This window comes from Carya illinoinensis, chromosome 9 (genome assembly GCF_018687715.1).
Source record: "Carya illinoinensis cultivar Pawnee chromosome 9, C.illinoinensisPawnee_v1, whole genome shotgun sequence".
NCBI classification, from domain to species: domain Eukaryota; kingdom Viridiplantae; phylum Streptophyta; class Magnoliopsida; order Fagales; family Juglandaceae; genus Carya; species Carya illinoinensis.
In genome coordinates this window covers 21,889,620-21,916,830 of record NC_056760.1, presented here as the reverse complement: position 1 = coordinate 21,916,830, position 27,211 = coordinate 21,889,620, and the positions used below count along the sequence as shown (strand labels likewise).

The window sequence follows — 27,211 nt, the reverse complement described above, 5'->3', positions numbered from 1 at the left end:
CTTCGATCCCCTTTCCGCAACCATAATGCCCTGGACTTTTGATGCCAAGACATTTCTTCTAGTAATAACAGTCTCTCAATCTCCGCCCCCAGCTCGGACTTCCGGACCTGTTCTTGCTGGGAAAGTGGTTGTAGCTCTTGCCTTCTCTCGATCTCCTGAAGTTCCACCATCTTTATTTTTTTACATTCCCCAACGTTGCCAAAAGACTCCACATTCCAAGCTTTTAGATCTCGTTTAAGAGCTTTCAATTTACCCACAAAAATGAAGCTGGGAGTACCTTGGAACTGATAAGAAGACCACCATTGTTTGACCTTATCCACGAAACCGTCCGCTTTCAACCATATATTCTCAAATTTGAACGGCCGCTGCCCTTTCCGAATACCTCCACAATTAAGCATAATAGGCCAATGATCTGAGCCAATACGAGGCATATGCTTTTGCCATACATCCGGAAAATGGCTTTCCTATTCTAGTGAAATTAGGAAATAGTCCAATCGAAACCATGACTGATTGTTGGACCAAGTCGTAGTACCCCCTGCTAATGGCAAATCCACCAAGTTCAATTCAAAAATACACTCCGAGAACTCTTCCATAGCCATCCGAAATCTTCTACAACCAGAAACTTCACTTGGGAATCTTACCACATTGAAATCTCCCCCTATGCACAAGGGGATTTCCCACCAACTATGAATCCCATCCAGTTCTTCCCACAGCAACCTTCTATCTGTATCTAGATTCGGGCCATAAACACATGCAAAAGCCCACAAAAGGTTATCGGAAACGCATTTAAAGGAGCATGCCACCGTATACCGCCCCACAAAATCCTCCGTTCTTTCCACCACCCGCCTGTCCCACATCACTACCACCCCTCCCAACGCTCCATTCGAAGCCAAGAAAGCCCAGTCAATATATACTCCACTCAATAAACTTCGCACCAATCTTTTATCAATCATTTTTAGTTTTGTTTCTTGTAGGCAAACGATGTCTACCTTCCACTCTCGCAGCAAGTTTCTAATCCGGAGCCTCTTATTAATGTCGTTTAGCCCACGGACATTCCACGATATAATCTTTGGCTTCATTGAGAAACAGCCAGCCCCTTCCCCTTCGTCTTGCCTCTACTGGCACTACCCTCCATGTTTATCGACCACGTCAATCTTTTAAGTTCCCGATGCTTCTTCGCTTCACCTTTACTTTTTTGTTTATGACCCGCTTCAATCGCTGTGAAGAGCACAAAGAATTGCTCCTCATAGCCATCATAATCAATACCCACAAATTTTTGTATCTCTTTCACCTTATGGAAGACCCAATCTGAAACATTTGGTTGGATCGGAAGACATAGACTCAACGGGACAGGCTCCTCAAAACTACAAATCTGATTTCCTCTGTTTTCGCTTTCCAAAATGATGTCGTCCAGCCCCAGCTGCCCACACACATCAGGAAATACAAGCTTGTCATCCTCCGAAAAGATTGAGACTTCTAACCCACTCCCCTTATCATCCTTCACCTCAGATTCGGTCCCTAGTTGTACAAAGCCTTCCAAAAAGACCCCCCATGTCTACTGAAGTTATCGGCTCAGTCTGGCTTCCCTGCAACGTACCAGACCCTTCGACACTCGACATAAGCTCAAGAAACTGCTCCGGGTTAGTGCCCTAGTCCCTGAAAGCACGTCGGTATGCTCGCCGGAGGCCTTTGCCACTGTCGCCGGAGTCTGTATACTTGCCGAAGTTATCGACTTAGTCTGGCTTCCCTGCAACGTACCAGACCCTTCGACACTCGACGTAAGCTCAAGAAACTGCTTCGAGTTAGTGCCCTTAGTCCTAGAAAGCAAGTCGGTATGCTCGCCGGAGGCCTCTGCCACTATCGCCAGAGTCTGTATACTCGTCGGGACCCTTTCCGTCGTTATCGGGCAGGTTGATGTCTCCGGTATGAAGTCTAATTGTCCTTCGTAGTCTGAGTTACGTTCGGGTCTCTCACTAATAGGGTCGACAAGGTTCGGGCCGGGTTGGGTGCCGGACTGGGTCTTGGGTAGGAACTGGGCTACTGCAGCTAGCCTAGGCCCAACGATAATTGCCAGGTCCGAGTCTCCCGCCCGAGAACCCAAGACTTTTAATCCATCGGGCTTGGGCTGGGATAGAAGCTGGGACTTTGAGGGCCCACACCCGGCCTGAGATTTTTGCCCACCCTTCTGGGCATTTAAACCTTTAGTTTGGGCTGGCACAGACCCACCATAACGTGGCCCGTCCGTATGGCTTGAAGAAGACCCGTCGTATTTTCGTTTTATCTCCTCCCACCTTACAATTTCCTTTCTCAGCCCCACATATCTTCGCAAATCCTTCATTTCCTTCTGTAATTTCCTCACTTGGCCCTGCAGCTCCAGCAATCGTCTGCTGCTCTCCCACGCCAACTAACCACCTCGAGACCAGCCACCTTCTGCACCCCATAAGAACTATTGTGCCCGGGGCACCATCCCAGCTTCTCCTCCCGGTCTCCTCAGCGCTTGGTGTTCTCCCGTCGACTTCAGAACCTCCGAAAAGGTTCGATTAAGAGGTCTCGGTCCCCTCCCCTCATTGCTCCCCCTAGCTCCTCCGGCAGTTCTGAAAGTAGCACTCCTGGGCTGAGCCAACTCCACGGAAATCTCCTTCAAACTTCTCCATCCCCAGCCATCTTTTCCTTTGGGAAGACAGAGCAAACTCCTTCTACCCCCCTGATCATACTCGGCTATTGATAGGAACCTTCCATGTCTGTTCTCACATCGTTGACCGACGAAACTGCGATAGCCTTCCCTTACCACTGAATACACTTCCTGCTTCCCCCCACTCAGGCACTCCTCCAGCACTTTGACGAGCCAGAGTAGTGTATTTCGACCCACCACCACCTTGTGTTTTACCTTCCATCCCTGCTCCGAGATGTGGAAGTTCTCTCCCTCCTTTGCAAACACTAATAATTTGACTCGATAACTAACTCTCTAAACCAAGCAATGAAAGACGTAAAAACGGAAATAAAAGAAAGAAAGAAAAAGATGAGAGAGGGAAAAATCAGAGAGAAAAAAGAGGATAAGCTCCAGCGAGGAGCGCCGGAGGGTAGGGTGTGTGCATGCATGCAGTACGGAGAGAAAAAGATGCAAGCCTTCTGCCAACAAAATTAAAAACCCAAAACTTGACCTGAACAAATTGAATAAAACTGTACAAAGTTTGGCAAGGCAAGAGCTTCTTCCCACATGACCCCACTAGTTATGAGGTCTATACATGACAAATGGGATTCAGTGCAAATGTTAGAACACAGTAGGAGCTCCTACCATAGTATTGAATGGTAGGTGACAAGATCAGAATATATGAATTTCTGTTGTCTTTTCCCACAAAACAAACTAAAAGGAGAAATTTTGCATGTTAACAATTCAATGAAAGTAAAATACTTCTCCTTTATTGTGTATAGAAACCAATTGTAAGTGGCTTGTTCTTTTAAAAATGTTGAAGACAGTTTCTCCTGAACTTTTGCAGGTGTTTATGGGCAAGATTGCAATAGAGGGTATTCATGGGAGGAGCTTTCTAATATTTGTAGTTTTTAGTTCAAGTAACTACTGCAAAGGTAGGATTTCAATCTCACTAGGTTTCTAAGTGAAAAATAGGGTGAGGCTCAAGATTGTTTTGCCACGGTGGATTTCTCATACTCCATCTTTGAGAAAGATATCATGGACAACAGAGGCCCTTTCATGTGGTCTATTAGCTGGAACACTTATTGTTGGTTTGGAATTGATAGATTCCTTGTACAAACAGATTGGAAAGTGCACTTACCTGATCTGTATAAAAGGTTATCTCAACTTTGCATGGAACATTTCCCTGTTTTTATTGACTGAGAAGGCATTCAAGGGGTAAAAGGTATTTCAAATCCAAGAAACTATAACATAAATGATTTTCAAAGCAATAGCTTTGCTCCCATAGAGTCATGTTTCCATTCAAGTGTTAAATTACTATAATTTAATATAATTTGAAAGATCATGAAACTTTATTGGTTAGGAAACTTTGTTTGGTTAGGAACACCTAGTTTTCTTTCATTTGTTACATTTCGTATTCTTTCCTTTATATGTGATTTTTGAAGCAATAGATTTCTTCTTGTTGGGCCATGTCATCCACTTTTTTGTGTTAAATGATCATACATTTATTATAAATTTCAAGATCATGGAATTTTAAAAGCCAAGACGAACATGTATTCTTTCGTCTATAACACTTGTCTTCCTTTCTCTATACATAATTCATTGCAATTAGTAATCTAAAAGAGCTAGTCAAACAATTTCACAATTAAGTTTTAAACAAAATTTGAAATAAAATAGAAAAAAAGCTAAACAATCTTTCCCATAGATCGTGCAAGTGCACAACTAGCATCAGACAGTGGTGGTTATCCTACCATTTCCAAAGAACTATAAGCATTATCTTAACTCACAAACTAAATGCTTTAAAGAATGTCCTAATGGCTTGGAATCAACAAGTCTTTGGTGACATATAGCACTAGAGGAGTTACAAGGTCAGAATGGTATGGAAGAAGAGAGGGCACCATATGAAGAAGATAAGCTAAGAAAAACCTGGCAATCATTGATCTAGAAAGGTTCATTGAAATAGAGGAGTGGTCTTGAAGGTAAAAGCCAAGGGAACTATGACTAAAAGAGGGCAATAGGTGTACAAAGTTGTTCCATCAAACAGTTAACTGAGATTAGAAATAACTACTGAGATTTGAAAAGGGAACAACACTATTGAGATACTTTTGGTGGATGGTTCGATCTCCTCTGATCAAAATGAGATTAGAAATCATATTGTGAACAATGCTATTAAGATGCTTTTGGTTGATGGCTCAGTTTCCATCAGCGGTTTGCTTGGACGGGCTTCATGGATTAGCACTTGAGTCCATATATGAAGCGATGGTCACATTGGTTGAGACACCATTTGAAGAGAGTTAGGTTCTCAATGTGGTAAAAAGTATGATTACTGATAAAGCACCAAGATCAGGTGGTTTTGCAATGGTTTTCTTTTAAGTTTGCTAGGATTTGATCAAACGGTATAAGGGTATTTCGGGATTTTCTTACAATAGGGATTTTCATACTATTGTAAGTTTGAAAAAAACCTTAGTGCCACTCTCATAGCCTTAATTACTTAAAAAGCTGGGGCAATGGATCTGTGGATGCTAAAATTACCGCACCATTAGATTGTGAATAGGGTGTGTCAAATCATTATTTGTCTCAAAAGCTTAAACTAAAAGGAAGATAAATTTGTTTATTTGAATTATAGTTTTAACACTCCCCCTCATGAATGGGTTAAAATCCTACATAATAAGTGGGGCCCAACACATGAAATATTTAAATAAATAGGTAAATTGTAGAGTTAGGGTTCGAACTCAGGATCATTGCTCTAATACCATGATAAACTATCACTTGTCTCAAAAACTTAAACTAATGAGAATGGGTAAATTTATTTGTTTAATATATATTCTTAATAGTGTAAAAGATTATTTCAAAGCCACAAAATGCATTTGTTAGAAGTAGACAAATTTTAAACCCTATGTAATTTCTAATGAATTCATCAGTGGTAGGCTCAGCTCAAGTAAGCCAACTCAGGAAAAGTGATGCTAGGTACAAGCTCTATGCAAGCCTTTTAAACAAAACTAGTACCCACCATATAGAAGTAATTTTTTAGGTGGGTCCCACTTTTTAAAAAAGGCTTGCATGGGGCTTGCACGGCATCGGCCTGTACAAATCATTTTCTGCTCTAGAAATCCATATCCTGAAGGTGTATGATTGTGTTAATTCATAATCTTTTTATTATTTGCTAGGGAGATATGGGGGAGAAATGGCATTCTTTAATAGCACATTGCATTTCTTTGGTGTACTTTTCTATATTGGTGAATGGCACTTCTATTACTTCAGTTAGCTCTTATGGTTTAAGATAGGGTAATTTATTGTCTTCATTACTTTTCATTATTTTCATTAATTCGTTGTCTTCATTATTTTCTAGGCAAAATGTTATCAACAACTGTTGATGGTGATTTTCTCTCAAGCTTCTTTATGGGGGCTAGTAGTCTCAGTGTGCTTAACATTTCCCTTCTTTTACTCACAGATGATGCCTTGAAATCTTGTAGGAGGAACCAGTCACCTTTCACTTTTTGACGAAAAAACTTACTAATTACTTAAGGAAATGCCATTTCATTGTGATAGATTGGTGTTGCATTTGCAGAAAGAGTGGGAAATTGGTAGGCCCACTTTTTTTTATTAGTAAACAAAATCTTATTGATCATAAGAATAGGGAAGAGCCCAAGTATAAGGGACATAAGAATAGGCCACCTTTAATGCCATTGAGATTGCTAGTACCTTGTGGAATGTCTTTTTCGGTCAAGTTAGATTGGCGCAGGTTATGCCTAGAAGGATAGTAGCCCTTTTTTATATGGCAGCCCACACATTGCAACAATGTAGAAAATTGTCTCTGATCATATAGTGATATATATTTCAAGGAAAAGAAATGATAGAGATTTTGAGGATCTCAAGCAGATGATAGATGAGCTTAAAACTTTTTTTTCCCAATAATTTTTTTTCTCCTTCGGGCATCATCTATAACTTGTAATGGGTTGAGTTTGCACGATTTTCATGTCTAATTTTCTATTTCTAGTTAGATGTTCCTCTTGTACAATTCGTTCTTTTGTGTTTTATTCAAAAATTTTAGAATTCTGTTTCTATAGTAAGAAAAAAAACACGAAGATGATTATTTAGTATCATACCAAAGAGTGCTTGATCAAGACTTTTGTTCTCAAGATATTCATAAACGAGGAGACGTTTATCTCCTTCAATGCAGCATCCGTACAGTTTCACAAGATTGCGATGTTGTACTGCAGATATGGTAGCAATCTCAGCAATAAACTGACTCTTCCCCTGGTGAGACGCAACTGAAAGTTGCTTCACAGCCACTACCCTCCCATCAGAAAGCGTACCCTATAATGTACCACAGTTAAGCAAAAGAAAAAACAAAGCCCTCCTTTGGGGAAGAAAAGCTAGAATCACTTAATTATTTTTAATATCGAATCGTCGTTGTGTATTAAATGGCTATAGTATTAAGAAAGTTTACCTTGTAAACAGGTCCAAATCCTCCCTCTCCTAGCTTATTAGAAGGTATAAATTCTTCTGTGGCGGATCTGAGTTCAGCATAACTATAAGTATGTGGTCTAGGACCAATACCAAGAAACTCTGCAAAGACAAGCAAGGATGGAGTAAGATATAAATTCTAGTATAAGATACATGAAATAATATTTTTAGCACCCAAGGAGATTCAAAGACCAATATGTGGTTCACTTTAGCTTAATATTTAAAGAAGTTAGATATTGACTGGTATTTTTAGGAGATATAGGCGCCAATGCCATTATGAGGTTTTGTTGAAATAATAATTTCTTTTTTTATACAAGTATTGAAATAATAATTTCTTACTTATAAAAACAAAAAGGGTTTCGTTGAAATAACGTTTTTTGATTGGTAAATAAGAATTTTATTAATGAGAAATAATAGGCATAGCGTAGCATAAGTACTCGGGACAGGCTTTGTTGAAAGAACTACCATGCGCTTACCTTCCTCTTCATTGCTTTCTGATTTTCTTTTCATAAAACAAACTGCAACTATCAGTATTGAGCTAACAACTCCTACAGAGACTGCAATACCAACAACCAACCCTGTCCTGTTCTTCCCTTCTGAAGTACGTGGTGGAATCCTACTTACATTAGGCTGGAAATCTGAGCAATAGAAGCCAATGATCAGTGGCAGTCAAAGGTAGAGAAGAACATTATGCCATTTGAAATTGAATAGAGACCTGTAAATTATTACAAATGGTACCTGAAATAGCGTGGAGGGCCGAAATCATTGGGCCATAGTAACCTTGCACTGGTATGCAGCAGGTCCTTTACCAGCCCAAAACAAATGAACTTCAAGGTAATTCTCCGACACAATAGCATTGAAAACCTTTTCAAGTGCTATTTCAACACCACCTGCCTCCTTTGATATGTCAAAGTCTTTTTGTCGGAGACTCCCCTAAAAAAGCAACAGAGAGGGCATAGTGATATATTCTATCTGAAACATAATGCATTGAAGGTTTAGCATGTAGAAACATTTTAGTGGTTCTACTTCAATGAGGGATAGTTTAGAGTTTTGCTTTATACAGTTCTTACCTGAATATAGATATCAAATACTCTCCTCCCTAGACTCTTCGAAGTTTGTGAGCTTCGATCTGTAAAACCTGTTTCTGCAAATAGCATGCTTACAGTATAAGGTCCATTCTCAAGACCCAGGCCATAGTACCTAAGTGATCCAGGGGATATTCTTGATCTCTGGAAAAGCTCTGGCGTATTCGTCCTAGTTACTTGTGCATAGGTAGTTTGTAGATAAGATGGTTCACTGCGATCAGAGAACAACCCCACATTGCTCACTGCCCATTTGTCAAAACTGGTTACATAGAACGAGGCTGGACCAAGAGATGCATTTTCAGCCTCATACACTGTGCCATCAGCAGTTCTCATTGTTCTGTCACCGCACTTGATTGAAAAGTTTGCATCTGTAAGATTCAAAATGAAAGCATTTGTGTTGATGTATCCATAGGTAAACCAAGGTGGGGTTGACCCTCTAAGAACCGGATATAAGAAATCATTTCATTGACTGGGATACTCTTTTAAGATTAAAATAAATAATAAAAAAACTTTGTTTCACGGTGGATCCAAGATGATTGAAAATAATTCAAAGTGGTTCCAGTAAGGTTGTCCCTAGAGAAGAAACTAAATTTATCGGACTCAAGTTGGAAGTTGAAGGAAAGCTATAACATATAGACGAAACACAAACTACTCTCTCAATAACGTGCTCCTCACTTCATTGTACATCTTCAGGCAGGAATGAGTATGTGGATAAATGTGTAATTTGAATCCTTCCTGTGTTCTTCTGAAGTTGCTTCATACCTCTTTTGCATTTTTTCATCCAAGTCCAATCTGGTTATATACAGGATATATATATATATATATATATTTGATGACGGGGGAACCACCCCACGACAGAGCCCTTAGGACTCACCCATGGAACCTAAACCTCCGGGGAGACTAACACAGCAACCCACCGCCATGGCCTCCCACTTGAATTGCAATTTGATCCCGGGGGGAACTGAACCTGTGACATGGGGCTCATGCACACAAGTTCGCCCTTACCAGTTGGGCTTCCCATGGGTGGGTATGATATGTATGGTACAACTAGAAGAGAAAATAAAAGTATCACAAAAATACTTTAACTTTTTCCATGAGTTGGTGAAAATTGCCAAACAAAACAAGAAACCAGAGTACCAAAAAACTTACAAAGTGGAGAATTCCTATAGCATGGAAAGTTCTTCTGAAGACAATTCAACCCTGGGAAAGCACTGCAAGCACAGAAAATGATAGATGCAAAATCCAGAAGAATTTTATCATCTGAAGAAGTAAAAAATTGCGGCTAATTTGGGCTGGTAGGGCTCTTGTTCGTAAAAGCAATTTTTGTGCGTCTTCAAAAACTATTTTCAGATAATTATTGTTGAAGACAGCCTATTCTCTTAGAATATCGATGCAATGTGTTCTATATTCTTTTCTTGTTATGGGATTAGAATTACTGGAATAAGTATGATATGTTTTTGAATCGGTGTGGAAATGTGCGGTACCATACATGAGGTGTATTATAAACCTAGGCCTTCTAAACTTTCTTATTGTTTTCAGAAAACACAGAAGAAAGGCTTGCTCCTCCTATCGTTTATTTCTTCTTTTTTTTTTTGTTTTCCTTTTTTTCTCATTTCTATATTCAATAATGGGTTTATAATGAATGAATAAGAGATACCATAATTCAATTACTCACCTTTTGTTTGAGCTACCAAATATGAAATTGTTGGCCACCAAGTTCCTGTATAATTTCCATGAAAAGAACCTTATTATGTTTTTGTCTTCATGTACCAGCCAAACCCAACGCGCATGCGCACACGCAGACAGAGAGAGAGAGAGAGAGAGAGAGAGAGAGAGAGAGAGAGAGAGAGATGTAGTCACTGCAGGGATTCAAGCATTCAAAACAAGTGGAATGTTTAAAATAACTATCTGGAAACCAAATGATAGGCGGATAAGCAAGAGATTCTTTAATATTTGTATAATTGGTTAATTAAAATATGTAGTTGATTCTTTACATTTGTTCAAGAAAGATTATGCAAGTGATGCTTGAGAAAAGATAGAAAGGAAGCTCTGTATGAGCACCAGAATACCTAATGTTTCAAAGCAAAATGTTAGAGCCAGCAAAATTTGAGTGAGAAAAGATGTATAAGAATATAAGAGACATACAGTTGTAAACCAGAGGTAGTTACCCAACTCGGAAAGCTTCCTGATATGTCATTGTAAGATAAATCTCTGCAGCCAAAATCATGTTAACAGGAATGCACAAAAAAGTCACACTTGCAAAGAAATTAGAAAAGCAATTAGATAGATTTCATGCCATCACATGGAAGAAGTCCTTCCTCGCGTTTATTAAGGAGACATTCAATAGGTCATATAGGAAACTTAGCATGAGATGCATCTACTTATCCAAAGAAACAAAGGGATGGATTTATCCAAACTTAGCATGAGAATGCTTATGAGTGTCCAGTCACAGCAAACTACAATATTCTACATAGATTTTGAACAGATTTTCCTTCCTGTGAAATATATTTTTAAAACAGCCACATCGTCATGGTTCTTACTGCAATATTGGAGAAAGAAAAGCATGCCTAGGACACTTATCATATTACAAGGATATTTAAATTGAAGATGAGATGGAAACACATTGATTGCCAATGAAATTCAAATAATGATCTCCCAGGACATATGATAGACATGAAACCAATCAGAAATGTACTTATAAAAATTAAAATAAATAAATAAATAAATAAAACGTAGCAATGGAATCTCCAGCATTTTTAAGGTAATCCTTGATAATCAAATAGAAATCAAAGCCACAGTTTTTTCTTTTATTTCTTGGTTTTTATTGTATAATAAGCAATTGAGCCTTCACTGAGCCTGACTCGATCTCTCTCTCTCTCTCTCTCTCTCACACACACACACACCCCCTCGCTTTTATATATATACCTCTCCATGCTTCACTTAAACACAATCATACACCACTTCCTCTTGTGCCAAATGGCAACCCACACAAGTACCAGCTGCCTTGTACCCTGCTGTCATCAGAAGATGCAGAACCAACAGTTTTGGGACAACCTCCAATAGAACTGCAAACAATGTCCCTCTCCTTTCCTCCGGGTTACTCAGCAGCAGCACCTAGACGCCAAAATGCAATCTGGATAATCTATAGATCAACCCACAGATGAGTTGGTCAGGAATGGCATATAAACCACCGATATAATCTAAACCAGACTAACTCTGATCTTGGCATTTCTCAATGAATTGAACCATATCAGGTATAAAGGCCTAAGTTTTCAGACTAACTGAGCTAATTTTAGCTTCATTCAATTATATTGAGGTGTATAGAAGGAATATTAAAGTTAAAATTTTCAATTATGCATGATTCTGGGAACTTATTGATTCAATCATGTTTTCTGCAAATTAATTGTGCCACTACAATAAAAAGTTCTAAAAATTTAAGCTTGAATTCTCAATTAAATTCGGTTGTGATTGGATTGAGAATAGTTGAGAATTATGTTTTCAGCTTGCACATAATGTAGCGTTTACAAGATCACATATCACATTGTCAATTACTATGAGAATGTGCTCTCTGAAAAATTTTCTTGGAAACCAAGATTAGATGGGCTTGCTTTTGACATCCTTGATTCACAAGAAGCTGAACAACTCAAAAGGCCATTTGACAAGTTAAGAGTTCAGGCAAGTATTAAAACGCATGGTGGGTGACAAAGCTCTAGGTCCAGACGGCTTCTCTATGGATTTTTTTTCAAACATACTGGGAAGTGCTTAAAGAAGACATCATGGGGGTCTTCCATGAGTTTCATGAAAATGGAAGGTTTGAAAAAAGCCTAGATGCAACTTTTATAGCACTCATAACAAAAGAGTCTAGAGTCATAGAGTAAAAGATTATCGTCCCATTAGCTTGGTCAACGGGTTGTGCAAAATTCTCTCCAAAGTATTGGCGAATAGGTTGAGCAAGGTGTTGGAGAAGTTAATGTCGAAGCCTCAAAATGTCTTTGTCAAAGGTAGGCAAATCCTTGACTTGGTGCTTATTGCCAACGAATGTTTGGATAAGAGACTCAAGTCGGGAGAGTCAAGCTTTTATGCAAACTGGGTATGGAAAATGCCTATGATCATGCCAACTAGAGATTCTTACTTTACATGCTCGAGAGATATGGCTTTGGTACGAAATGGTGTACATGGATCCATCATTGTATCTCTACGGCTTGTTTCTCTATATTGGTGAATGGCATGCCAAAAGGAGGCTTCTATAAAAGCTCACGAGGATTGAGACAAGGTGGCCCTCTGTCTCCGTTACTCTTTATATTTGTGATGGAAACCTTTAGTAAGATGCTTTTAGGTGTCGTGGAGGGTGGTTTCATATCTGGATTCTTGTTGAGGGAGGCAAGTACTAACTCGCTCAACATATCTAATCTATTATTCGCCGATGATACGTTAACCTTGTGTGGGGTCAGCCATTATCAAACTCGAGCTTTGAGGGCTCTTCTATTAAGCTTTGAAGTTGTGTCAGGCTTGAAAGGTGAACTTGGCCAAATCAGAAGTAGTGTCAGTGGGGATGTTCCTAGTGTGGAGAGTATGGCTTCCATTTTGGGATGCAAGATATCTCAGCTGCTCTTGAAATATCTTGGCCTCCCATTGGATGTGACATTCAAATCAAAATCTAGTTGGGATGATGTTCTAGAAAAAATGGAGATGAATTAGCCAGTTGGACGAGGATGTATTTATCCAAAGGTGATTGGGTCACCTTAATCAAAAGTACTGTTTCCAATTTGCCAACTTATTTCCCCTCATTATTTTCACTCTCCGCCAAAGTGGCTCATTGTATGGAGAAACTCTAATGGGACTTCTTATTATTTTTTTAGTTTAAATTTCACTTGGTGAAATGGGCCGCAATATGCTTTCCTATCAAAGAAGGAGGTTAGGGTATTTGGAACTTGAAATCTTTCAACATAGCCTTGTTTGGTACATGGCAATGGAGATATCACTACGAACAGGGGGCCTTGTGGAGAATTTTCATCAAATTGAAGCATGAGGAACCATGGGGAGGATGGTGCTCTAATGAGATGAGTGGGACTTATGGAGTGGGGCTATAGAAGCATATAAGAAGAGGTTGCGATACATATGCAAGTAATATCCGTTTTACTATGGGTAATGGAGCCAAGGTCAAATTTTGGCATGATGTATGGTGCTGCGATAGGGCACTCAAGAAAACTTATCCACAAGTTTATGGTTTAGTAAGAATGAAAGAAGCCTCGATTGCGAACCTATTAATCATCTCCAATGGTATTCCCTGATGGAATGTTACATTCCTCAGAGATGCAGAAGATCGAGGGAGTTGAAGAAAAGATTTTTTGGTGCCCCTCTAAGAAATTAATATTCACATTACGCTCTTTCTACCAAGCCACAATCACTCACAACGCAAATCCATTCCCATGGAAGAACGTTTGGAAGACAAAGGCACCTTTAAAAGCAACATTTTTTTTTTTATGGACAACTTCCTTGGGGAAGATCCTCACTCTAGAAAATTTGAGGAAACGTTGAATCATAATTATGGATTGGTTTGTATGTGCAAGAAGAGCGGAGAGTCCGTTGACCATCTACTACATTGTGAGATTGCCATGATTTTGTGGAATAAAGTCTCTACTCGACTGGGACTAGCTTGGGTGATGCCAAAAGGGTAAGTGACTGCCTAGCTTCTTGGAGAGGCATTCGAGGCAACTCTCAAATTGCATCAATATGGAAGATGATCCCAATATGCCTATGGTGGTGCACTTGGAGGGGGGGAATGAAAGATGTTTTAAAGATCAAAAGCAGTCAATGGATGAGCGTAGAAACTTATTTTTCAATACTGTTGGAAAATCAGAAAGATATAACTGTAATTACCAAGATTGTATAGCTGTAAATTAGGCAGTAATTAGTCAATGATTATAAATTAGGAATGTATCTTTATTAGGTAACTAATGAGTTTTTTTTTTTCCTAGTTTAGATTTATTGTAATTCCTATAAGTAGGAATCGTGTAAGTCAAAAATAATAATAAGGAAATTATTCCCAAAGTATTCTCTGGTTGGTATCAAAGCAGGCAATTGCTTGCTGACTCCCTTCCAGGCTAGTTCAGAGCCTATACTTGCTTGTTTCAACCCATACATGCTAATTTCACCTTATACAAATCCAAAATTTGGGTTCTTAATTTGAATTTCTACTTTTCTAGATTGTATTTCCCAGATTTTCATCCATATTTCATATTTTATGTGAATTCTTTGTTTCCAAGTTGAATTGCCGTGATACTTTTCTCCATGGCAACTAAATTTGAGTCAATGTCTCTTGCATCAAATGTTCATATGCCTATGACTTTGGTGCAGTTGAATGGAAAAAATTATATGTTGTGGTCAAAATCTATTGAAATGTTTTTGAAAGGCAAGAGTCTTCTTCATACTCACTTGGTTGATCCAATGCCTGCATCAACTAGTTCTACCTTTGCTTAATGAGAGCAAGAAGATGCTGACATATTGTCTCTGATGTTGACCAGTATTGAGCCTAATTTTTGCACAAACTTAATACATTTTGACACCGCTCAAGAGGTGTGGAGACATCTCAAACAGATGTATTCGGGTGCTAGGAACATAACCCATATTTATGAGTTGTGTCAGCAATTTTTTGGGTTGGAACAGGGTGCTTCGGGCCTGAAAGAGTATCATTCCCAAGTGATGAGCATATGTGAAGAACTCAAAATGTATCGACCTATCACTTATGATGTTTCAAGTACGCTAAAACAACGGGAAGATTTTAACTTTGTTTGGTTTATTGTTGGCTTAAAACCTGAGTATGAGTCGGTGCGTTCTTAAATTTTAGCAAGTCCACTGCTTCCCTCATTTCCTAATGTGTTCTCCTGAATTCAGCCAGCCACATTGTCTTCTGATAAGAGTAATGAGAGATCCGCTTTAGCTGCCTTCTATGGTGCTCCTGGTAGGCATGGAGGCCGGAGTGTTAGAGGTGCAAGTGGGAGACGTGATGCCAGAGGTAATCGCACTCAAGGTTGTGAATCTCATAAGTGCCCCCATTGTGGTTGCACTAAACACTCAATGGACCATTGTTGGGATCTACATGGTAGACTATTTGGGTCCGCTAATCAAGTCATTTTCCAAGATGCTACATCACTGTCAACGAGCTCCAACCTGACTCCAGAGATGCTTACCATATCGAAGGATGAGTATGATTAGTTTTTGGGTCGCAACCAGGCGGCTTCATCTTCCAAAGCTACTCATGCCCATTTAGATACAGAGTCTGCATGTCTCGTCTCATCTACTCAAGATCTATGGATCATCGATTCAGGAGCTAATGAACACTTGACCTGTTTGTCTTATTCCTTATCTAAGTTAGATACTATGACATCTCCAAAAAGTGTTACTCGTGCTAATGGTTCTTTTGCTAAAGTTACAGGCATTGGATCTACTAAGCTCACCGATTCTATATTCTTGTCATCTGTTTTATATGCTCCTAGTATTCCCTTCAGTTTGTTGTCCATTAGTAAAATTACTCAAACTCTTCAATGTTCTGTGACCTTTTATCCTTCTGTATGTATCTTTCAGGATCTCAAGAAGGAGAAGAAGATTGGTACGAGACATGAAGCCGGTGGTCTGTATTACCTTGATGTCAAACAGTCACCCACTTGAGCCCTCACATCCTCATCATCTACTTTTGAATGGTATTGCCGCCTTGGACACCATCGTGTGTCTCCTCTATTGAAACGTCAAGTTAGGGATCTTGGAAATGTCTTCCTTTCCTTTTGAAGCATGTCAGCTTAGCAAACACCATTGTGTGTCTTTTGTACCTCGAGTTGATAATCGAACATCTAATCCTTTTGAATTGGTTCACTTTGATATATGGGGACCAATCTGTTACCGTATACAATTTTAGGAGTTTATACAATTTAGGACTCTGTTATTATTAGCTGTATATATTATCTTACCATGTATATAGGTGAAATAATAGGAGATCAGTTAGGCTCCCAGTGTATAGCATTTGACCTACTTTCCTTGTATAAACAATTACGTTGATAATGAAAGGTGGCCAAGAAAACTAAGAGGGCCAATTTTACCAAAACATTCTCTGGGTATCATTGATTTTCTGAATATATTGACACAATCAACATTGTATCAAACAGGCTCCAGTATTTTATTACATTTGTTGATGACTATTCTTGTATGACATGGTTGTTTTTGATGAAGGCACGATTTGAACTTTTTTCCATATTCAAAGTCTTTCAGGAAGAAATTAAAACTCAATTTAGACAAAAAGTTCAAGTTTTGCGCTCTGACAATGCTATATCAATCTAGTGCCTTTGCTACTTACTTAAGTAATAAAGAAATTGTTCATCAAACTTCATGCTCTTATACACCCCAACAGAATGAGGTGGCTGAATGCAAAAATCGCGATGTAACCCAATCACTTTTATGCACATGCATGTTCCTAAACGTTTTTGGAGTGATGGTGTTCTTACTGCGTGTCACCTTATTAACCGTATGCCTTCATCAGTCCTCAATGGTTCCTCTCCCTTCTCCATCTTGCTCCCTTCCTCTCCAACTTTTTCTCTCCCTCCAAAATTCTTTGGGTTTGTTTGCTATGTTCATAATCTTGGCCTAGGCTTTGATAAGCTTGATCCATGTGCTACCAAGTGTTTCTTTGTTGGTTATTCTCGGACTCAATTATAGTCACGCTCTTAGACGTTACTTCACTAGTTCTGATGTCACATTTTTTGAGTCCATACCCTATTTCTCAGAAACATCTTCGGTTATTGAGTGTGATCCTCTACCATTACCTACTCTTACCCTTTCTCTTGCACACTCACCCACTTTCACCCAACCCTCCTCAGTACATTCCCTTGTTCCCTTACAAGTGTACTAACGTCGCTTGCGGCCCCCGGCTCCCATGCCTCCACCAATCTTTTCTAAATAGTTCCTATCATGAGTCTTGCATTGCCACTACTTCTATGATTAATGTTAGTTGCAATTGAAGCTTATACTCAGCAGTTGTCTAAATTGTGGATGAAGAATAAATAAGAGAGATATTAGTTGAATGTTAGTTATCTGTCTTTTAGTGACTTCATTTCTACTGTATTTTGAGGTTTATCGGGCATGAGAAATTTTTTATGAACTTGATTGTTTTTGTTGGTAGTGTTTTTGAGTTATAAACTCTAGGGGCATTAGAATCCAAGTTTGCTATTAAGTAACAAATCTTGGAGAGAATTTTAGTGGTTGGAGTAAATTACATTTGACATTTCAAGTTCAATCTTTGGGGATACATTATTTTGATAGCCTGATGTTCTAGAAATTGTATATAGAGCTATAACTAATACTTTAAAATAGAACAATCAGATAAATACTACATTATGTTGATGAAATAAAGTTATGTGGAGAACCAAAAGGCCCCATCCATCCTTCTCGAGCTATAAGGCAAGGAGACCCTTTGTCTCCCTACCTATTCATCCTAGGTACTGAAGGCCTAATTTGTTTACTGAAACAAGCAGAAGAACTGAGAAAGCTACCTGGCATCAGAATCTTTAGAGGGGCACCAAGAATTTCATACCTGCTGTTTGTAGATGACAGTATCCTATTCTGTAAAGCTAACAGGGCAGAAAATAGTCATATCCAGCAACTTCTTGGCCAATATGAAGAGGCTTCAGGGCATAAAGTAAACAAGGACAAAACATCAATGATTTTCAGCAAGAATATAGACTCAGCCCAGCAGAAAGAATTGATGGACTTATGGGGGGTACAACACTTCTAGCAATATGATAAGTACCTGGGACTACCCCCACTAGTGGGTAGATCAAAAACAAGAGCCTTCTTGGATATCAAACATAAGGTATGGACCAAACTGAAGAATTGGAAAGAGACTATGCTATCTCAAGGAGGCAAGGAAATTCTTATAAAAGCAGTGGCCCTTTCTATCCTAACCTATACCATGAGCTGCTTTAAACTCCCAGGAAGCCTATGTCATGAGTTGGAGCAAATGATGGCACGGTTTTGGTAGGGACATAAACAAGAGGAACATAAAATCCATTGGGTTAGTTGGACCAAGCTTTGTACACATAAACAAGCAAGAGGGTTGGGATTCAAAGATTTTAGAACTTTCAATGATGCGCTCTTAGCAAAACAAGGCTGGAGAATCATGCAAGAACCAAATACACTGATCCATAAGGTCTTCAAAGCAAGGTATTTCCCAAAGGAACATTTCCTAGAGGCTAAGTTAGGCTTTAATCCTAGCTTTGCATGGAAGGGGATTTGGGAGGCAAAGAAACTCTTGGTGAGGGGATGCAAGTGGAGAGTGGGGTCAGGACAGAATAATGAAGTGTGGGGAGACAATTGGATCCCTAGCCTTCCACCCCTAAGCAGAAATGATGAAACTGCAGCAGCATATGACCAAAATGCCACAGTTGATAGCCTAATAGACTCACAAACTAAATGGTGGGATGTGGAGAAGATTAGGACCTTGCTGCCTGCCCAAGCAGCAAATGCAGTTCTAAAAATAGTCCTAAGTAGCAGCACCTATGAAGACAAGATTACCTGGGACCCTGAGCCACATGGAAAGTTTACAGTTAAGAGTGCCTATCGGTTATTCAAAGAGGCTAAACAGAATAGGATGGAAGGTGAGGGCTCGAGAAACATGGGACTAAAGAAACTATGGAAGGATCTATGGAATTTGAAACTACCAGCCAAGATTAAGATATTTGCATGGAAAGCTTGCAAAGAAAGCCTGCCAACTAAGCTCAATCTGGTGCAAAGAAAGGTACTGAATGATGCAACTTGCAAGCTATGCAACAGAGAGACAGAAGATGTAGCTCATGCACTATGTTTCTGCCCTTCAGTAAGGAAAGCTTGGGAAACACACTTGCCTACCATCTTCTCATCTGGCCTACCAAAATTGTATGGTGACCTTGCTGGATACATAAGTGGTTTACAACAGAAAGACCACCTGGAGCTATTCTTTATGATCTCATGGAGCTGCTGGTATAAGCGCAACCAAGCAACCTTTGAGGATAAGAACATCCGTATTGATCAAGCTATAGCTCATGCCCTGGCTGTCTATCATGTCTATAAGACAACCAGTGGCCAACCTTTGAAAATGGTGAGACAACACTGCAGATGGGAGCCCCCCCAGCCAGGAACTTCCAAACTAAATGTTGATGGGGCTATTTTCCAGAATCAACACAGTGCAGGAATTGGGGCTATCCTAAGAGACAGTAAAGGAGAAGTTCTTATGGCAGCCAGCAACAAGGAACCAGCAGTTAGGGATGCAACAAGCATTGAAATGCTTGCAATCTTCAAGGGCCTACAGCTAACGTTTCATTTGGGTATTCAACATCTTATCATAGAAAGTGATGCCTTAACCTTAGTACAAGAATTGCAAAAGACAGAACCATCGATGTCTCTGGTTGGCAATGTAATTAAGGATACTAAGGAGCTTATGAACTGCTTCCAAGTGTGTGAGGTTAGATATACTATGAGAACTTGTAATGAGGTAGCACATAAGCTTGCAAGGCATGCTTGGCATGTTAGTGATATTAGTCTTTGGTGGGGTTTTGTCCCTGATGTAATTGCTCCAGCCCTATGGGCGGAGAGACAATTGTAATGCTAATATCTATTCAATGAAAGGCTTCTTTCCATCGAAAAAAAAATTAAAGATATGTGAAATATATTTCAGATAGATTTTAACAAGCAAGGTTTTAGCATGCACCATGCCCATTAGGGTTTTGTGCCTGACATTTAAGTTTGGTTTTTCTTGTAGCCACCTAAAATAGAACTATACCACCTTATATAGTAATAACTCATTTGAAGGCAGTACACCACTTTTATGACATTAAGACTCACATATTTTGAAGCGTTTCACTTTTTTGTCTAGGAAGCGGTCCAGAAAGACTATTGTTTCCAAGAAACCTGCCATTGCAATATGGTGGAAGAAAAGACAAAAGAAAAGGCAAAATATCATGAAGTAGAAAAGGTCAAACCAAAAAAATCAATTATAGCTGTATGAGTAAATATCTTTAGCGAGGGAAGAAAGAGCGTGTATGGTTTTTACAAGTATGTAAGAGAACTCATATTGAACAAAGCACTGGGTATTCGGCCTGTTAAGTTGTTGAAACTCAAATCCCTGCATTTTAAAGAGCCAAATTAATGAAAGATAACTCCAATAATTTTATTTTATTTTTATCATTAACTCCAATAAACAAGCTGACATTTCAATCATAAACTCAGGAGCTTACAATATTTGTAGACTTTGGTGTTCTCCAATATTAGAAGGAATAGTTCCACTGATCAGGGCATTCCTCAGAACTCTTAGGTGTCAAAAAAGAAAAAGGAGTAGCTAATAAGACTAAATGCGCAACTCGAAAAAAGTCCATATATATTTGTAGTGTGCTGTGTAGCATGCTCACTTACAAATCTGTTAAGTTCTTCAAGCTAGTTATGAAATCAAGGGAAGAGCTCACGTTGTATAAATCACTGATCCGTCTAGAAAATTATACCCAAACATCACCGAAGTTAGTCTTTCTACCCTTGTTAAAGTGGGAAGTGAGAGAGACAGAGACAGAGAGCCCGAATCAGCAACAAATATCTACTCACAGAGAGTTCAGTGAGATCAACATAGAAAAACTAGATGGGATTGGACCTTCAAAGGAGTTCCCTTGAAATCTCCTGCAGAAAGAATTGGATGACTTCTCAAGAAGACCAATATCTATCACAAATACAGGTTACTTTCATAATATATGAACTAGAAGATGAAATAAAAAGATCATTTTTTATTGCTTACAATTGCTTAAGTCTTGTCCAACTACCAACAAATTCAGGTATTTTTCCACTCAAAGGAGTGTCAGATGCCCACCTGAAATTAAAAAAGCTCACTAATAGCAAGGTAACCACAAGAAGGTATAGGGAAGATGGGGGGGAGGGGCAGCTTAAAACATATAGAGTGGGAGTGGCAATCCTGCTTACAGAACTTCCATGTTTCGAAGCTTAGCAAATGTTGAGGGAAATTCACCAACCAACCCAACACTGTCTATATAACTGTAATACCAAGCAATGTATACACTGTCATCATCTGAAATGTTGAAACATGCATTTATTTGAAGAAAAAAAAATTAAAAAAGAATAAATGTTGGAACTTACATTTCCTTTAGTTTGACCAAATTACCAAGTTCTGGAGGGAGAGTTCCAGAGAAATTGTTATGGCCAATAGACCTGCATAATATATATACAAAGAGTTATTGGAATGAATAAGAAACGAAGTAAATTTCTTACATCGTTATTTCAAGTATAATTCATTTCTAAGTTATTGAAGCATAATTTCCTGCCATTAGAAAAGTTATAGCAATCCTCTGGAACACATGATGTTTCTTAATGGTACCGTGGAAAAATGAAAATCTAGAAGTAGAATCATTAAATTCTTTGTTTTGTAAGATAATTGTTTTCATTGAACATTTTATAGTTGGATGTTTTCCGGTAATTATCATTCAAAGATATGTGGAAGTTATCAGCATCAGCATTAATTCATTTTAGCCTAAATAAAGCATTAATTCATAAATTGTCCATGTTTGTAAGAGTCAAGAGATTTGAATCACTTGAACCTTTCCAAAACCCATCACCGTCCTATGTGGGCATGTCAAAAGGGAATGGGAGTTAATTACCCCCAAGCAAAATAAAAAAAGTTAACCATCCTTTCAGTAATAGAAGCAACTTGATTTAAGAGGCCATCAAGTAAATTATGTACATTTGGGTGGTAGAAACATTTTCAAGTAAAAAAGTCTTTCCGCTTCTTCCTTTTTTTTTTTTTCCTTATGGTGAGTTTAATTTACAACTATTATAAAGTAACTGGTCACTTGAGCAAGACCTGGCTGGCAAACATCCCCTACCCTCTTTCCCATCTTCCAGGAGCAAACTTCATTCTAGCAGTACAAATGCTATTGCCAACAGCTAGCATTAGAGAAAGCACTGAGAATCAAAGACCACAAGGAAATAAAACAAGCACCAAGGGATGCCATCAAGTAAGAGGAAGTATGCTTGAGCTAACACAAGGCAAGATCAAAAGAATTAGATGTCTAAAAGGCAAATTGAAAGCATTTTCAGACAGGCAACTAGTTACAAAGACCTAGAGGACCAAGAAAAGTCTAGTTTACTTTTTTTTTTTTTTTTTGATGAGTAAGGAAAACCTAGTTTACTCTGAATAATAACCATGGCTTCTTCTTCTAGGATGAGTATAAGCAACCAATGAAATATTAGAATAGGGTGGAGGATCCGTAGGTTTTGGTGAAAGGGTTGCTCTCATCATGTTATTGCTAAAAAGAAAAACAAAATTGCTCCATTTGACGTTGAGTCATCCACACTTCCATTCTTTGTAGGGAAAGGCTAATTGTATGCTGGATGAGAGTTGTATGAGCGGTAACGTCCATGTAGGACTACTTGAGAAGGGAGGTGGACAGAAATGGCTTTCTTGTACCTCACTACCATCGACCTTAAACTAGCAAGAAAGCTACCAGCCCAGATTTATACTTACAGGTTGGGAGGGAGAGGGATGGCTCTCTCTATTCTAAGAATGGGTTGGAGGAGTCAGGGTATGAACCGAGTCCTATTTGCTCGTTGCCTTCAGGAATAAACTGGGCAGGTCTCCATTCAGATTGGGTATTGCAAAAGGTGGCTGAAATTCGAGACTGTGAGGGGGTTTCATGCAAAGGTCTCCATTTGACGTTGAGTCATCAACACTTCCATTGTTTTTAAGGGAAGGCTGTATGCTGGCTGAGAGCTGTATGAGTTGTAATGTCCATGTAGGACTACGTGAGAGGGAGGGGATAGAAATGGCCTTCTTGTACCTCACTACCATCGACCTTAAACTAGCAAGAAAGCTACCTGCCCAGATTTATACTTCCAGAGTGGGAGGAGTGGGATGGCTTTGTCTATTCTAAGAATGGGCTAGAGGAGTCTGAGTATGAGCCGAGTCCTATTTGCTCATTGCCTTCAAGATCAAACTAGGCAAGTCTCCATTCAGATTGGGCATTGCAAAAGGTGGATGAAATTCGAGACTGTGAAGGGGTTTCATGCGAAGATCTTTTTCCAAAAGGGAAAGTGAACCTCCCATGAGGGAGATACAACAAAATATGATTTATGTCAAAAGAGATTTCCTAGGTTATATTCGGGCCATCTCGCCTTCTTGTTGAATTGTGGGGGTCTTCAAGAAGGGCTCAAATACTTTAAATTTGAGAACATGCCATTAAAAAGTTGACGGCTTTGTGGACAAGGTGATTGTGGTGGTCTTCATATCAGTTCTCAAGCAACCCTAGTTTTGTTTTGGCTAGGAAACTTAAAACCTTGAAAAACGGCTTGAGGATTGACGACCAAAGGAAGTCTCTTTTTGAGGAGCTTCAAAGCCTAGAGGAAAACGAGGTTTCAAGGATTCTTTTGGTTGAGGAGAAGGCAAGAAAATGTAGTTTTGCTGCTGACCTTGAAAAAATCCCACTCATAGAGGAGATTTCGTGGAGAAAAAACTCATGGGCCATTTGGTTGAACGAAGGGGACAAGTGCACTAGGTTTTTTCTTAGGGTGGCTAATTCCGATCGAAGAAACAATGCCATAGAGGTGCTTCATTATGAGGAAAGTGTTCTTTCAGACATTTCTAAGATAAAGGATCATATTTGTTCAATTCTATGATAGGCTTCTATTGGAGCAATACATTTGGAGACCTAAGCTTGATGAGATATTTTGTGATACGATTGATCAGTCTAGTGCTATTTGGTGGAGAGAATTTTTGAAGACGATGAGGTGCTTAATGTGATAAGAGGGATGGACAAAGATAAAGCTCTGGGTCCAGGTGGCTTTTCTATGACTTTTTTCATGCCTATTGGGACATTGTTGAGGAGAACGTCATGAAGGTCTCTATTGATTTTCACTCATCTATGAAATTTGAGAAAAAGCCTTAATGCGAGTTGTATAGCCCTCATTCCTAAAATAGCCAGGTCAATGGAGGTGGTGGTGGATGGGTTTTTCTTTCTAGTTTTTTGGTGGGTGGATCTTCAAATGGCAGTGTACATTTCTCACATATCCTCTTTGCTGATGACACTTAAATTTTTTGTGAGCTAGATCTTCATCAGATTCATTCATTGCGGGCCCTTTTGTTTTGTTTTGAAACTATTTCAAGCCTAAAGGTGAATTTGATGAAGTCAGAAATGGTACTTGTTGCTTTTGTGCAAGAGGACATGGCTAATATTTTGGGTTTTAAGTTGTTGTCTTTGCCCATAAAGTATCTTGGTCTCCCATTGGGGGCTCCTTATAAGACAAAGGCAATGTGGGATAGTGTTATTGAAAAAATAGAGGAGATCTTTTTTTTCTCAATGAAAAAATAGAGATGAGATTTACAAGATGAAAAATGATTTAGAGGGAAGAATTATCTTAGATAAAAGCACTTTATCTAACCTTCCTATGTATTTTATCTTTATATACTTTGTCTGCTGGGATGGTTGATAGAATGGAGATCTTTCATGCTTTCTTGTGGGGTGGTATTGTGTGGAGGATGAAAATAAGTTCCATTTACTTAAGTGGGGTAAGGTTTGTACCACAATCTCCAGTGGACGTTTAGGGGTTTGAAAGCTATGAATGTTTAATAAGACACTCCTAGGAAAATGGTTATGGTAGTAACACCAAGAGGGGGATGCCATGTCGTTGATGCCAAATATGAGAGTATTTGGGGAGAGTGGTGTTCAAATGTAGTGAGAGGTGCGCATGGCGTGCGAGTGTGGAAACTTATTCGGAATGGATTTTTTTTGGGGGGGGGGGGGGGGTGGGAATTATTAGCAATTTCAAATTTGTGGTGGGTGTGGTGTCTCATATTAGATTTTGGCATGATATTTGGAGTGGGGACATAGCCTTAAAGAATGTTTTTCCTTCTCTTTCTAGTATTGCATTCAAATCAGAGAGCTTCTGTGGCATATTATATGGACAACTCCAATGGCTCTTTATGGTAGAATGTGAGGGTTTATTAGAGCTGTACAGAACTGGGAGGTGGGGAACATCTCAGATTTTTACAGAATGTTATATTCCTTGAATATGGAGAGTGGCAGGGAGGATAGGTTTCTTTGGATTCATCCTAGGAACAAGAAATCTTCGATTAGATCATTTTACAAGGTTATGTTGTATCAAACCCCTAACGATGTTCCTTGGAAGTGCATTTGGAGAAACAAAGTGCCTCTCAAGGTTTCTTTTTTCCGTTGGTCGGTGTTTCTTGGAAAGATTTTGACTACATATAATTTTAGAAAGTGTGGTCTAATTAGCATGGATTGGTGTTTCATGTGTAAAAAGAATAGAGAATTTGTGGATTATCCACTCCATTGCAAAGTGGCAAAGGTTCTTTGGGACAAGATTTTTAATAGGTTGGTATTGCCTAGATGGTGCCTAGGAGGGTAGTGCATCTACTGCCTTGTTGGAGAGGAACTCAAGGTAATCGCCAAATTGCAGCCGCTTGGAAGATGGTTCCCCTATGTCTTATGTGGCGTATTTGGAATTAGAGCAACAGCCGCTGTTTCGAAAATAGAGAACACTCGTTGGGAGGGATTACAGATTTTTTCTTTTATATGTTATTACTTTGGGCATCGGCTATACTATTAAGTGGGTCTTGTTTTCATGATTTCTATGTTGCTTTTTCAAGCTCTTAGATTGTAATTAGGCATTTTCTCTTGTATACTCCCATGTGTACTTGAACTATGCCTAATTATGTGGTTTAATAAATTTCTTTTTACCTATAAAAACATGAGGGAGAAGATCAATGAAAAAAGAAAGACTAGCCAGTGGAGCTGGAGGGGTTGACAACAACCAAAACTTATCCAATGAAATTTCCAATTGTAGCAGACTTGGACTTAATCCATTGCAGTAAAAAATTCAGGCCTAGGGAGCCGAACCATTTCATTTGAAAAGAGCGCTACAAAGCAGCCTATAAGAACTGTAAATGAGTGAGATAACTGCATTTGTAAAGAGGGTCGAACCTCTTACTTATGGAACTACTAGCAGCTGGAGGGCAAGATAGGCCAAAAAGCTAGTCAAGGCAGGAAGATAGAGTAAGATAGATATAGGTGTTATTCATTGGACGGGAATATACTAACTTCCTAAAACAAAAAGCTGTCTTGAAGATCAATATTGTGGAACACTAAAAGGATAGCAACAATGTGTAGTGGTTGTTTTGCAGGCCACATACTTTGTATTGATATCGACACAAACAAGTCCTCTCATTTCCACAATCTCAACAAGACTAGTAAAGGATGTGGGGGGTGCACAAGGAGAATTCATTCGTAAGTCAACATCTATGGTTTTTTCCTGCAAGTATATAATAGAGTTAATCTCGAAGCTCTCTCTCCCAACTTAAAGGAACTTTCTAGCTAGTGACCCTGTTGAGTTTACAACCAAGCATCCATAAATGGAGGTCAAATTCTGGAAGTAACAACCTGCTTCTCAACAAAGACAGTTCCATTGCCAAACCTACAAGCAATATCAAGTTCGTTTCTTCTTACTTAGTCTTCCCGCTCTATTTTGACCACCTTATACCAAATCAGTCTTTTATGCTTTAATAAATCGTTCGCTAATCAGTAGTTCTAGCATACTTGAACTAAGTCATTGCAGTGAAGAATTCAGGCCTAGGGAGCTGAACCATTTCATTTGAAAGGAGCACCGCAAAGCAGCAGATAAGAGCTGTAAAAGAGTGAGATAAGCACATTGTAAAGAAGGGTCGAACCCCTTACATATGGTACTTCTAGCAGCTGGAGGGCAAGATAAACCAAAAAGCCAATTAAGGCAGGAAGATGGTGTAAGATAGATATAGCTGTTATTCATTAGACAGGACAAACTAACTTCCTAAAACAGAAAGCTGACTATAAGATCAATATACTAAAAGAATAGCAACGGTGTGTAGTGGTTGTTTTGGAAGCTACATATGTTGTACTGATATCGACACAAACAAGTCCTCTCATTTCGCCAATCTAAACAA

At 39.0% G+C, this 27,211-nt stretch overlaps 1 pseudogene; it reads right to left on the bottom strand.

The window, feature by feature from the left end:
• The window catches only part of LOC122275279, a 58,739-nt pseudogene that overhangs the window by 6,047 nt on the left and 25,481 nt on the right, over positions 1 to 27,211 (bottom strand).